Below are 15,635 nucleotides of genomic sequence, written 5' to 3'. Positions count from 1 at the left end.
TAAAAATAGAATTTTGTTTCTAAATTAGTTTCTAAAGAACACGAAACTATACTATTTTTTTACAATTTTTTAGTATTATTTTCTAATATGATTGGATAATTGAGATATGCTCAGAATGCCGCATTTTCCACACAAAAAGGTTCACCCGTAATTCGAGGAATTCTCCACGAATTGGCAACCCTGAGGACCGAACCTAGTATTCTATAATAAACCAATGCATTGTATTCATAATCACCGGGTGGTAATTAATCTTATGCCCCTGTATCCATCTAAATCAAACTGTCAAAATGTATGTACGATTATCTAAAGTATGTAAAAGGAATGCCTAACACGTCACCATCAGTCACTGACCTCATTGACACAAATACCGCCAGCGCTTTTCTCGGCCAAGGCGCTTACCAATACTATCGGCAATCGTTATTATTATTATTAGTATTATTGTTGCAGTAAAAAATGAACACACGTCATTGAAATCTCGATAGTGAAAACCAATGTATGATTCTGGAAACAACGTTATTAAGAATTCTGGGTTTATGAATAATTCTCCTGAGACAGTGCACAGTTGACGAAGTTGGTCAACTCAGAACTGAATAAATTTTAAACAAAGTAGGTATCTAGTGTCTATCTTATGTGGGTTGATTAATTATGTGTACCAATAGAATAACAGTTTCAATCCCGAGTAAAAAATACTTGTTTTAATACGTTCTATATAAATGTGGTATGGATAGGTATATCTTTGATTTATGTATACATAACCCTTGACCTCTGGATGTTTCAATGTTCTCACATAAACTAAAGATTAATTAATACACAATGAAGACGAAAAAAAATACCACCCAAAAAAACAAGGTATAATAATAAATGAAGATGTATAATCTTGTAGATATTGATAGGGAATGGCGATGCAATAATATGAAAAATTATAATGCGGAAGGCTGAAGAGTCAGGCGAAGATCGTGCCGAAATCAAACAATAGATCATTGAAGGAAGTTACCGTGAAGAGATTGTATAATTGGGTGGCGTGGATAAGAGGTCCCAATGTGTATATGATGAGATGGCCAGGTGAGAACTCCACGGCGACCTCCTGGACTTCCACAATGCTGCCCGGGCAATTATTGCTCCGTTCCCATCGTTCACATTGTTCATTGTGCTCTTTTTTCACAGACTAAACAAATCTGAAAATAACATGATCTCTTTTATTGTTTTAAACTAACTGACTTTCACCTCTGAGCATTCTCACTACAGATGTCTTCATCTGTCACAACACCTTTGAACATATAATAGGGTACTTAGTACCCAATTCTAATTTTTGGAAGATTTTCTAAGACTCAGGTATCGGACTTTATCATCGTCATAAGTTCAATTAACACAATAATTTGATCAAAATGGTGATGGGACGAGAATTGGTGTTTAAAGGGTCTTTTCAAATGCCAATGATTCTAAGTCGCTCTAATACAAACAACTAAGCCTTGGTGAATCCTCACTGACCACAATTCTTAATATACGTCCAAATTTTCACATGATTCGAGCCCCATTTGAACAATGAGTGCGTTTTATCCATTATGTTTTTTTTTTGAGGTAGCGAAGTTCTGTTTTCACTCGACTGCTTTATGTTTCGCCTATTTGTAAATTTGTGGATTGGTAGCCGTTTGATTGGTACCTTTTAATTACGCTGGTATTGGTACCTTTTATGACTGTCGCATGCTGCCAAGTCGGAGTAATCAATATTACGCGAAGCATACTTTTCACAGAACTACTAGCACATATTGTCTTAGAATCCTCAAGACCATCATTCAAAAAAGGTACCAAGTTCATTCTTTCGGATTCATACTCACAGTTTTAATGGAACCAAACATAGCCTGCAAATAAAACAGAAGTGTTATTTTATTGTACTTATTAATATACATTCGAGTAACCTACCTTCGTGAATTAACTTGTAGATATGCACGTGGCCAATGTAGGCAGTATCATTCTCTAGAAACTACCTATCAGAAACACCGGTTTAGATTGAAGAGAATCGTAAAAATTATTTGTGTTAGTCCGATGGTAGGTTGGGTAAGGTGTGAAAGAAGTTACTTCTAGCGGGATTTTTCTATCTTGAATTGACCTGTGTTGAAATTAAATTTTCGGCATTTATCGAAAACCCGTTGCGGATTGCGTTGGACTTGTATTTATTATGTTTTTTTTGGTAATACTTAAGTTCAGGTTTTTGAAACATGTATTTATATTAATAAAAAACAAAACATTGATAAATTGCTATTATGTTGCCCTGAAGATGGCGTGGTTTTGTCAGAAACCCGTTTATGTCGTAATGTCATATGTAATCGTACTACTTCCTCTTATTTGTGGGTATAATATGTATTGATTTTTAAGTACTGCCCTAAATCGGACTTTTAATATTGAAAAAAGACGCATTCTTACTTTTTCTGAGTTAAACATTTATTTAAAATATTACAAATTACAAAATTCCTTGGGAAGGAGCTCACCATTAGAAATATTTTCTTTTTCAGATATCATACGAGCAGATTTTTTTCAAATTTTATACTTACGATTTTACACTTAAATACCATCGACATTATAAATAATAATAGTAAAAATGAAAAAATTGTCATTTTAAATACATGTAGGATAACGAAAGATTTAAAAAAAATTTATGTTGAGGGATCAGTAGGATTTATAGGCCCTGTTAGGAGTTCTTGCGTATATCTGCCGAACGTCAAACGCATTCATAATATTAAAGATTAAGTTCGTTTTTGTAATTAGAGGTAGCCTAAGAATTATTTTGATTATGGTTTTCTGTGCTTTTATGATTGGGTGTAATGCAGATGAAGTGCTTCCTATCAATGATATGATTTTATTTTAGAGAATAATTAATTGTCACTGACGGTAATTATAAAATTTTGGAAAGCTGTTAGTTGATTAATTTTTAATAGAAAGTGTATGTTGCATCAGGTAAACAGATTTCTGTTTAAAAGTTGAGTTTCAAATATTTATAATAATTGGCCAACTGTGTATATCTAGCGCCGTTATTAAATCACATCGAGGGTGTTTTTTTCATAATATTTCATTGTACATTATAGCCAGCGTTATAGCCATGAGACAAAATCCGCTAAAAAATCTGAGAGGACGTCCAGTAGGCTGCACTAGACACAGTTGGGAGAAAACACTCCAGAGGTTGTGCAAGGAGATAGAAGGTTGGGCTTGCTATGAACGGTGGCCGCTGAAATAGCGCAGAAAAGAGACTCCAGGAGGCGCCTAGTCAATACGATGGGTCCCTAACCTGAATATGAATAGGGGAAGAAGATGTTGACTTACTACCAAACTTCTCAAAGCTACTTTCTGACTTCGTCTATTTGGCAACACAATTTAAACCCAATGTGATGTATCATCATTAAACATACTAATTTCCGGTATCGGTGCTTGTGTTAAATAAAAAGTACCTAAAGACAAAAATATTACAACTTTCGTAGAAATAATTTTTTCAATTATTACTTCTTTATTTTAAGCGGTTATTTCCTTTCTTAAAATATTTGACGGAAGTGATAATTTTTCAGATTTACTTACTTTCAAAAGATAAATATTTTCTTTTGAAAGATAATGATCATGAGACAAATACTTTCAACTTAAAAAATCATAATATTCCTTGATTTTCCACTGGTCTGCAAAAGTATATTATTATTATTTCTTAACTAACAAGCTATAATTGTTGAATGAAAAATACCAGTACATATTGAATAATTTGTCGGGTTTTTAATAAGCCGACTAATTGGTAGAGCACCTGACCGGCAATCAGAAGGCTGCCGGTTCAATTCCCGTGGGGCGGCATGTATTTTTTCTCGGAAGATTTTTTCAATTTATATACGTGTTTCAGGCTAATAATAATTGCTTAAAAATAATATGTATAATATTATATTTTTGATTGTAATATTTGTCTACAATTAATGATAGACAATTTTGACATACGAGATTGATGGCAAAAATGATTGCAGTATAAGGTGGGCAAAATGTTATTAATATTTAATGTCACTTCCGTGAGGTGTCAATTTTCATGGTGCTCACGTTGTATCATCCTCAAATGGAAACCATCACGGTGGGAACTCGGCCCGGCCGGCGACACCACTCGAATCGGCGAATCCCGGCGGGGGGATGCAGTGAGGGGCGGAGGCTGCCAGTGTCAGTACGGCCAATCTGCCCGGTAAGCCAAGCGTGGCAAGTTCAACATAATCGTTTATTACCACGAAGATGTTGTTATGGAGGATGAAAGATTTCATTACATTTTGAGATTGGATTGGTGGTTTGAATTTGCAAGCAGGATCCATGACGCATACTATTACCAACCGCGTTTCAGAAATCAAGAAAAAATAACCCGTAAAAAGTTATTTTTTTATTGAAAGATGTATTTACAGTTTTTTTTGGTTTGACTGAGGATTTAACCTTCCTCCCTAAGGGACTTGAGATAACAATGCTAACCCAGTCAAAATTGGATTGGATAGTACCGAAATCGACATTTTGTACATTAATGCATTGCATTAATGCTGTAAATTTTTATTTTCATTTATTCAATTTAATGTCATCAAATATCAGAAAAATGCGTGTGAGCTAGCGTGCGTGTGCATGAATGCTACCAAAATTGTTAGAATACATTTTATTTGACAACAAGTCTATCTGCTGAGTTTCATCTCGATCCGATAATGGTAAGTGGTAAAATTTCGAGTTCCAAGAATCCACTTCCTGCAATCATTCATTCAATCAAGAACAAATTAATAAATTAACCCCGAAAACAATTACAATTTTGGGGTTAATAAGCGAAATGGCAGCAAAAATGGCCGATATTTCTGGAGAAAATAGAATACTTAAGGAAAAGAATACTAAACAAAGAACAAATTAATAAATTAACCCCGAAAACAATTACAATTTTGGGGTTAATAAGCGAAATGGCAGCAAAAATGGCCGATATTTCTGGAGAAAATAGAATACTTAAGGAAATTACGGGTAACAATAAGCAATACCAAAATTTGGGGAAAAAAATTATTATCACTCCGAAAGAAGAGCAGACCACGGAGAAAACCGAAGAGGATATTAAAAAACAAATTGATCCAATTGAAACAGGAGTGATGGGAATAAAAAATGCAAAGGATGGTAAAATAATTGTTACATGTAGAAATAGTCAGCATATTGAAAAACTACAGGAAGACATAAAAATAAAGTTCTGTGAAAAATATACAACGAAGATCCCAAATAAAAGATTCCCATCAATAAAAGTCGTTGGAGTAACACATAAAATGGATGAAAAAGAAATCGTTCAGAACATAAAAATTCAGAACGAGTTTCCAGAAGAACCACAAAAAATGGAAGTAACTGTAATAAAAAACAAGAAATTAAAAACAGGAGAAGAATATATAATATATTTGGAAGTAGATACACAAACACATGGAATAATGTTGCAAATGCAAAAAATAAATATTGGATGGGAAAGGGTCAGAGTATTTGATGCATTTGACATTAAGCGCTGCTATAAATGCTACGGGTTCAACCATAAAGGGAGCGAATGTAAAAAAGACTCCTTTGTATGCCCTAAATGTACAGGTGGTCATAAAAGTGAAGAATGCAAGGCTATTAGAGGAACAGAAAAGTGTAATAATTGTATTAATACTAAAAACAAGTTGAAGATAAACCTGGACTCAAATCATCCAGCGTGGAGCTTCGAATGTCCAGTATACAAAAGGAAATTGGAATTGGAGAAGAAAAAGGTAAATTTTTTATAAAAAGCAACCAACTGCAAGGAATTATATACTTAAATATTCAGAGTCTGATAGCGAACAATGAAGAAATCCAGATTTTGATTGAACGAAATGATCCTGCACTTGTAATGTTAAGCGAGACTCACATAACATGCGATATTGAAGACAGCGAAGTTACTTTTCAAGGATATTCAACAATACGCTGTGATTCCTACAGTAGACACACAGGGGGAGCAATAATAATTATCAAAAAAGACATAATATTTGAAGTTATTTCTAACACAAAATACGAAAAGAACTGCTGGATACTAGCGATCAGGATAACTTCTGGATATAAGAAAGGAGTATACGGAGTAATTTACCATTCTCCAAATGCAAGTACAAAAGACTTTTTATCATTTATAGAGAACTGGTGCACCCAAAACCTAGAAGAGGAAGAAGATAATATCCTAACTGGTGACTTTAATATAAATTTCAAAAATTTGAATGATACATATACTAAAAGACTTAAAAAAATTATCCAAGCATCGGGAATGAAACAACTTGTTAAAAGTGAGACACGAATAACGGATAAATCCAGGACGTTAATTGACCTTGTCATATCCAACAGATTAGATTTGAATGTAAAAGTTCTAGATGAGCCAAAAATAACCGACCATAACCTTATCCACATTACAGATAACACAAAAAGAAATAATACGAAAACCAGCAAAGTAATAAAATACAGAAATTATAAAAAATATAACAGTGAAAGGTTAATTGAACTTCTGGGTGATATGAATGAACTTCATCAAATGGAATTTAATGAAAAGGCTAAATCATTAATAAATAACCTTCAAGAAGTAATCGACCAGTTAATACCAATCCAAACTACTAAAATAAGAGGAACAAATAAATGGTATAACATAGAACTACAATCAATACAATATGAAAGAGATAGACTGTACAAAATTGCAAAAATCTCAAGAAACTCACAAGACTGGAAAGCATTCAAAAATGCAAGAAATAAATACTCAAAACAACTGAAAGTTTGTAAGAACGATTACTTCAAAAATAAAATTATCTGTGAAAAAGGAGACACTAAAAAAATGTGGAAAACCATAAAAGGATTAATGCAAACTGAAGATAAAGGGATGAAACATGACATTGAATTTCCACATCAGATACAGGGTAGCATACAGAACTGCTTCAACAAATATTTTGTAAACAGCATAACGGAATTACATCAGAGTATACCAATACTGAAGGAAGACAACCGCGTGAGAAATGTTCCCCTAAACCGAGAAAAACTTGTGTTTAAAGAGATTGATGAAACATATCTTTTACAGATTCTAAACAGCACCAAATCAAAAGAGAGTCCAGATGGAATAAGCTTTACAGTTTTAAGGGATGCAATGCCAGTGATAGGACCTCATCTACTGAACATAATAAATGAATCGTTAAGAAGTGGAAAATTTCCAAACACATGGAAAACATCTATTGTGATCCCGATTCCGAAAGTTGTTAATACCAGAAAATGCGAAGAATTTAGACCTATAAATATGTTACCAAAATACGAACAGGTACTAGAAATTGTAATAAAGAAACAACTCGTTGAGTATTTGGAAAAACATCATATATTATGTGACGAACAATCAGGATTCCGTAATAATAACTCTTGTGAAGCTGCAATAAACATTGTGATTAATACATGGAAGAAAGAAACAGATAATAAAAAAATCACCATTGCAACATTTTTAGATTTTAAAAGAGCATTTGAAACGATAGAAAGGAAAAAACTTTTGGAAAAATTAGAAGATATAGGTCTTTCTGAAGTAGCTCTAAATCTTTTCAAAGAATATCTCCATGAAAGAAAACAGGTAACAAAAGTGGAAAGCTCAGAATCAGAACCGATAGAAAACAACCTCGGTGTTCCACAAGGGTCGGTATTAGGCCCAATTCTATTCATTATTTACATTAATGATATAATTAAAACCATAAAACATTGCAAAATTAGATTATTTGCAGACGATACATTAATCTATATTTCATGTGAAGAATACATAGATGCAATCAATAAATTAAATGAAGACCTACAAAATATAGCGAAATGGCTGAAATTAAACAAATTAAAACTGAATGTCAACAAAACAAAATATATGGAAATAGGCAACAAAACACATAACACAGAGTTAAAATTGACAATTAATGGCGAAAAAATTGAAAAAGTAAATGAAATTAAGTACCTGGGTGTGATACTAGATTCAAAACTAACTTTCGCAGCAAATTTTGAATATGTGCTAAAAAAGGTATCTAAAAAAGTCAATTTTCTTAGAAGATTAAGAAATAAACTAAATGGAAACACTACAGAGCTGATTTATAAAACTATAGTTGCTCCACATTTAGATTATTGCTCTACTGTGTTGTATTTGGCCAATGAAGGAAACTTGAACAAGCTAGATGTTATACAGAATAGAGCTATGAGATGTATACTAGGAAAAGGAAAATACGCAAGCATAGATCAAATGAGAGAACAGCTAAATTGGATTTCTATAAAAAAGAGACTATTATTTAATGTGTTAATTTTTGTACATAAAATCATGAACAACCAAATGCCAAAATATTTTAAGGATGAAATTGTTTTTAATAGAGATGTTCATAATTACGAAACCAGAAATGTAAATAGGATTAGATTGCCACATATGAAAAAAACAAAATCACAGAACTGCCTAATGTACAAAGGACTAAAAATTTATGATGAAATGCCTGAAAGTCTGAAGAATGAAGGAAGAATGAATGTATTTAAAAAGAAATGTTATATTTATTGTAAAAATATGTAAAATTACAAAATGAAATATGATCTTGTTTATATTAGTTTATATTCAAATGTATAAACTAACTCAATAAATAATAAAAAAAAAAAAAAAAAAAAGAAAACAAAATCGAAATAAAAGGATTCTTTAGCATTTCAACAATAGAATATATATTTATTATGGGTTTTAATATCCTTAAGGTTCGTTTAATGTACAGCAGTTATTTCGTAATCGTTTAAATTCCGAAATGGCTGCAACAGTTTCGTAAATATTGGGTAAACCATTAAAAAAATGTTACTACGCCCTAGAAAAAGTTAATTTAAAACAGCTCCCAACTAATATAAAACTAATGCACTTGCAGAACGTGATAATTTGTTTTTTTTTTTAATAATAAAACCCAAATAAATTATAATATCTCAACTTATACCTAAATGTTATTATATCTAATAATCTAAAAATACGGAAGCAAACGATTGACAAAGGAGATTACGACAACGCCTATTGTTTTTGTTCATAAATAACAATAATTTATTATTACATTTCTCCTTCTCGCTATTGACAATAAGCCTGAGAGGTGACCTCAAACCACGCTCTTCCACCGAAACAATGCCACGTGACATACTTTCCACCCCCCCCCCCTCTCCACCTCAACCCCTTCCAACCGACAGCTCCCGTGATGAGCATTTCGTTCATTTTCATGGGAACTTCCCCGAATGAATCTTCTTCTCCACACAGAATCGGAGAGTGAAACTATAAAGCAGAAAAAATCTGTAACTTGATTATATTTAAATTGGAAGTCAGAAATATAGAATTAAAATTTTTCACTTCATATTAATTTGGAGTTAAAACCACATACATTACATATACAGAAGAAAGTAGCTTTAGTAAAAAGGTGGTAATTGCGCGTGCGATTGTTGAAATTGAGAAAAAGATAAAAAAGTATCTACTGTAATACAGATATTCCAGTTGGTTCCATGATATGTGATATGTCATCAAAATGACAATTAAACACACCTTTAAACAGTGATAAAGAGCCACTAAAAGTGATGAAATCAAAACTAGGTTAAATAGTTACCTATGTAACCCATTTGACCTAATTTTTGTTTCATCACTTTTCATGACATTATATCACTTTTTGTTTCATCACTTTTCATGACATTATATCACTTTTTGTTTCATATCTTTTCTTGACATAATATCACTTTTTGTAGGTGTGTTGAACTGTCATTTTGATAAGATACCCGGTCACCATTCCAGTTATGTTTTCCAGTATATATTGTCGTTCGGTATAACAGGTCGGTCAATTTGATACATCAGTTTTTGAAAAATGCACCTCAAGTATTAAGAAATAAATCAGCCTGCTAACATGTACATAATAATTTTCTAAGTACGATCGACTTCTTGTTAAAATTTAATATTTAATAGAAATTATTTAATCTATTTTAATATTCTGCAGTAAAAAACAAAACTTTAGTAATTTACCTTGTTCAAATATCCTGTTATAAAAAAATCGCTATCGACATCATATTGCATGCATGAATAATTTGACAATATTTGCAACTTCTCATAAAAATCCTCCAAAGCGAAGATGGTTTCACAGCAGACTAGTTCGACAAAAAATCATGGTAGTTTTGACAGAAATGAGAGGTTATTGATGGATCGTTCTTTCAAGTTTTTAAATTTAGCTTATCCATCTCTCAAGTAGACATACACGATATTACTCTAGCACACGCGTATATAATTATTAATAATCCAATTCATTCATAAATGAGGTTTCATTTTGTCGGAGATGATCTAAAATTCGTTACAACTTGTTTAAAGCACAACCGAAATTTTCCAATGAAGTCATAATAGTTGCAAAAACCATGTGAATCATGCAATTAATAAATATAATACAGTAAAAACATCAGTGGGTAGGTTATAACTGTTTAGTTACTGGATAAAACATTGTCCATGTTGTTTTGAAAGTAATAAATAATCACGATTTAAATCTATTCTCAATTTTTTTCCATTTCAAATTGTTCAACACATTACTGGTATTCCGAAGTTGAATTTTGATATTGAAAACTGTTCCGGGTGGCGTATATATTTTTAGAGCTGAATTGGATAGTACATCGTATTTCAAAACTATGCCAGGTTACAAAATTTTTAGAAAAAAGCTGACCACTAATTTATTTATGAAGCTTAATTGGATATTCCTTAAAATAATAACAGCCATTTCTATCTAGTTTCGTCAGCTTCGCAATGGTTTTCTTTCAGTAGATTTCAAGTGTGTTTTTGTCGCTAATGATTATAGCAGTGGATAGTAACGAAGGGTTGACCAATCAACATTACCTACTTACTAATTATAGTTGTATAATCAGAGCTGTTGCTCCGTGACCAACGAACGCTTGATTTATAACACCAATGAAATACGATTTTTCGCACTTCATAGAGCACAGACCTATCTATTCCAGTACTAACAGGAATGTCGATTGCTACCAGTAGCAAGTACGTAACTGTTCAGGGACAAACTGGTACCCAAGATAAGCATAAACCTTCTTTGTGTTTTTTATTAACCTTTTTTAGTACATTTATTAGTGATTCGGGGACAGTCCGTATTACTCAGGCCATACACTCTCTCATGTGTCACTTTCCTTTGACTGTGGCCCAGTCCCCTTAATAAAGTTCACAAGGGTTGTCATCCCGGTGTGTCCTAATTCCGACTCGTGGCTCCCGAGGTGTCTTAGCCTTCTTCCCTTGGGTCCATAGACGAATCGTTGTATTCCACCCCTCAACAACCGAATGTGTTTCCTATGGTGGCAGCGTCTTTTTAATATTTCTACTAGATCCCTCCATGATTTTATGTCCTTATAAAATACCTAAATATCGGACTTCTATGTAGTTTATGTTCATACCGCCTATGAACAGAACTTTTATATTAACCTCATAAAGGAGAAAAAATGAAAATCTCATGCAGAAAATGACACTCGTGGACTATTGTTGGATGTCTCTAAATTGTGCTTCAGGATCTACGACGTTAGTCGTTTGGAGCACATTTTTAATTTAAACATTGGCACCAATAGCAAGCACAAAGTTACCGAGATGCTTGCAATCTGTTCGTTAAACAGAGTCACATTTTGCACTTTTATGAGTCAAGAGTGGTAAGACCACTTAGAGTTTCAGATCAACTCTGACCCAAATAGAAATTGCGTGGGCCCACCGACGTATTCAATCCACCCCTGCCTGCGCCTAATTTATGACATGGTGTAAATCGGAGCGATATACCTTTTATTCTGTGTTTCATGCGTTTTTGATTGATCGTGTCGAAATTACAGGTTATATACGCCAAGGAAACTACTGGAATGAATCAGATCCTTGAATCGACGCATTGGGATGCTTATGAACTTTCACATCCGTGTGCGCAGATGACCTGGTTCTTCGTAAGTTCGATGCTCGGCCTACGCTTCCTTTTATGCTTCCGAACTGATATTCGTGCTAATGTTAATCGACAACCTCTTGGAATTATGCTTCCATTTGATTGATGAATTATAAATCTAGTTCTGCTCAGTCGATCTCATTGTAATGTGCCTAGTTAGGTTAGGAGGTGGCTAGCGGCAATCGCCGATTTGGCGGAATGCATGAATTTATGATGGATGGATGAATTAATCTTACTTACCTTAGTTTACGTATGCATAATATTATTTATGTTTATCTTACGTATACGCGACGTGACTGAATGTTAGTGGAAAGTTCATTGAACTTCTTAATGGTTTCTGGGTTTTAATAAAGTAAAACTCTGGCATTATAATATTAATGACCAAAAGTCACCAAAATATATACACAGAATCAACCCAAAACGAAAGTGTGAATTGTAGCTGCTTACCACGCACTCAAGAATATTCCATGTGCGCAATGTCGTTGTCCTCCCGTGATTATGCCATTATCTTAATGGACAGAAGTGAAATATTTCACATGGTTTAAAAAATAACTTTGCTACCTATCTCTAGCAAGCTCTGAGTAAATTGGTACCTTCTCTTATTGACCATTATTATAATGGTTGCTTTTAATGGCCACAGATTGCAAGGCTTTTAACAGCGAAACCATAACCTAAGACGAGGAATAGATACACACAGTAATACGAATGAGGTGGTATGTCACTAAGTAAGTGATAAGGAGTTTTTTTCCCATGTCACATGCGACTCATGACATTTCGTGACACGGCATACAGGTTGTTGAAACGTTGTTATAATACCTTTATATGGTTAAAGTGCATGTGGCAATGTGACTACCGCAAGAAACAATTTGAAATTTCAACGACATTGGAAACCACACGAAAAAATGTGTGGTCACAAAGTCGTCAAAAATCGACCTAAAAGATGAGACCTTAGAGCGATTCGAAACGCTTTTTTGAAGTTATGTTTTTCATTATCGTAGATCTCTCTGGTGTGAATAATAATTTCACTTTTTTACAAACAGTATTAGATATGTAGTCGAGCGTAAAAGTTTCATTTATTGCATACAAAAGACATCGCCGGTGTGTAGGGACCTAGTTCTACATGCACCGTTTGGGAGGTACGGAGAACGTAAGTACTCTCGTTTAATGATATATATTTTTTCATACTATTGACGAGAAGCAGGTATGGATGCTTTTAAAAATATTTTACTTAGCGATACATACCTGGGTACCATTGGCGTGCAGCGACCTTTTAACGAATCACAATTTTTCATTTTTTGTAGTGAAAAACAGCTGGCGAGGCGAATGATTTTAGTACAAAAAGTTGGAACTGTCTAAAAACAATTTTTTTCGTACAATTATTAAAATATCAACAGTTTTTATGAATCTTAAACGTCGAGAGGTCAAACATCTTAGTACTAACGCTTGTATGTCATATCTACCGCATTGAAGATTCCCAATCCAAGTACGTTCGTTGAACTGTACAAGTGAAATAGGTTCATTGACATGAAATAATGATAAAAATAATGAAATTGTTGATGAATGTCACCTTCGCAAGCCTGAGATGATCGAATGCCTCTAAGTAACAAAGCCGACTAGTTGCGCGAGGTCTTGGTCGTGATGTTCGTTGGGACCCACTTAACCGAGAAGAACAACTTGTCGCTATTCTGCGGTTACAAAACAAATGTTTTATACACACAATAATTATTACACGCAAGTTTCTCTTTTGCAGATAACTGCCAGCGGTTTAACAATGTGTCTCTTGTTGAAACGACGAGTCAGTCTTTTCTACGTAGCCATATTAACGGGTAAACAAGACCGTGTTAGAAATTTATATTTTTCTTTGTTTTTATTTTATTTGAACAGAAATTCTGAGTTATTACGAAATTTTAAACACATATTTCGCGATCGTTATCGTAGGGAACAACGAATCTTCCCACATTCTGACAATTATCCTTTTTTAGATGCCTTAAATTGCTACTACAATAAAATTATTGCAGCCATTTACCTGTAGGGGTTGGTAGAAGATAAATAGGAAAACAATTCTTTATTGGCACAGGCTTCATACTTAATAACCTTAAACCTACTCTTGACATGATCCAACTCAAGTATTTGATTCGCTTGATCGTGTGCCTTCTTGGGACTTCCCAAAGTCTAAGTAAATATATTTCGATATTGAGTATTAATTTACAAAACAAATTACAGCACGACACTGAGGCCTACCTTTTTAGGTGAATGGAATACTATTATTTGTCGTGATCATAAAGCTTATTCTTTTTTTTCCTTTTGTGATGTTTTGCGATTCTTACTCGGTCGCTTCACCGATCCTCTCAGCCATTCCCTTTATGTACATGGTTCGATTAACTTTATGATTCACTCTCGAAATTCTATCCATTGTACACTTTTTATATCCACCTGACAATAGTTAAATGAACTCATTTTAAGTGACAATTGGTTTTCATAAATGAAAAGCACGAGAGTGTTATGTGTGCGCCTATTTCTATTTCTAAATAGCCTGAATGAGTCATGTATGAAATATTTGGTCTCTATTTACGTGAAAGTGTTTGCTTGTCTAATTTCCTGGTGACGATAGGCAAGCCCTTCTTGGAACAAAACTTTCTTTAGGTGCGGCTGCCTGAGAACATCCTTGACTATGCATAAGCAGGAAGTTTAAACTTATACTATTGTTATTACCAATTTTTTGGCCAGACTTACCAATTTCAGGCCACTTCCAAAGCTCAAAGCCATCAATGTTTATAGCCGTATGTCGTCATAAAGAAACGGCACTTTATAATACTGGGATAACGTAATAAAAATATGAATTCAATTCAAAGTGTGTACAGATATACAACTCCGCGCATTCATACTCAACGGTAGGTAATCACAACTGCGGCAGGTGTTAACAAAAGCAATGGAAGTTACTTAGAGAATAAGTCGACTCGTGAACTTTGAGGAACCCGGGTGGTAATAAATAATCTACGCATAAGTATAATATTTTTATCCCGACGTCATCCATCATAAAAACGCAGTGATGATTGAACTTTCTAAGGATTATCAAACCCTTCTTTCAACTACTGGTATTATACATACATAATCTTTTTGATATGTATACATAACCCTTTTTTAAAACCTTTTCATTTTTAATGTCGGTATTTATTCCTGTAAACCATTGTAGAAAAATAAGTAACCAAAATTACTTACTGATTTAAAATATTACTAATTTATTAAGAATCTCTTCAAATTATTCGTAATCCTGTTAATGAAAATGCAGGCACTTACAAAATAATTTTCACTTTTGATATAAAATATAATAAACATAAGCAATCAGCTATGAAAATTCATATTTTTCCTTTATTAAATCGCTTATTTTGAGATGTGTATTGACTACACAGCACCTGAACATGTAGGTACTTAGGTTCAAACAAATTACATGGTAAAATCATTATTATACGAGTATGTATAGCTAGGTATAAAAAGCATATAGATAGGTATAAAACAATGGCTTAGTTAATTTATTCTCCAAATCTCAAACTCTTATTTTATTAACCTATCACAATGTATTGTTTTGTACAAATTAATAATTTGTATTTTAAGCTATATACCTACACCTTTCAGCCGTGTGAGTCTTTCAGTATAAGTAGATTCCTTTGTTCAAATATAACAAAT

General features: G+C 33.3%; 1 protein-coding gene across 1 annotated transcript in view; it reads left to right on the top strand.

Moving 5' to 3' along the window:
• Positions 1 to 15,635, top strand: part of LOC149412382 (uncharacterized) — a 95,344-nt gene that overhangs the window by 67,825 nt on the left and 11,884 nt on the right. The window lies entirely within an intron of this gene.

The sequence above is a fragment of the Hesperophylax consimilis genome, chromosome 23 (assembly GCF_061612785.1).
Source record: "Hesperophylax consimilis isolate HC1 chromosome 23, BYU_Hcon_1.0, whole genome shotgun sequence".
Taxonomy (NCBI): Eukaryota; Metazoa; Arthropoda; class Insecta; order Trichoptera; family Limnephilidae; genus Hesperophylax; species Hesperophylax consimilis.
Note: the sequence above shows the minus strand (reverse complement) of the source record. Positions and strands in the feature narration are given on the sequence as shown.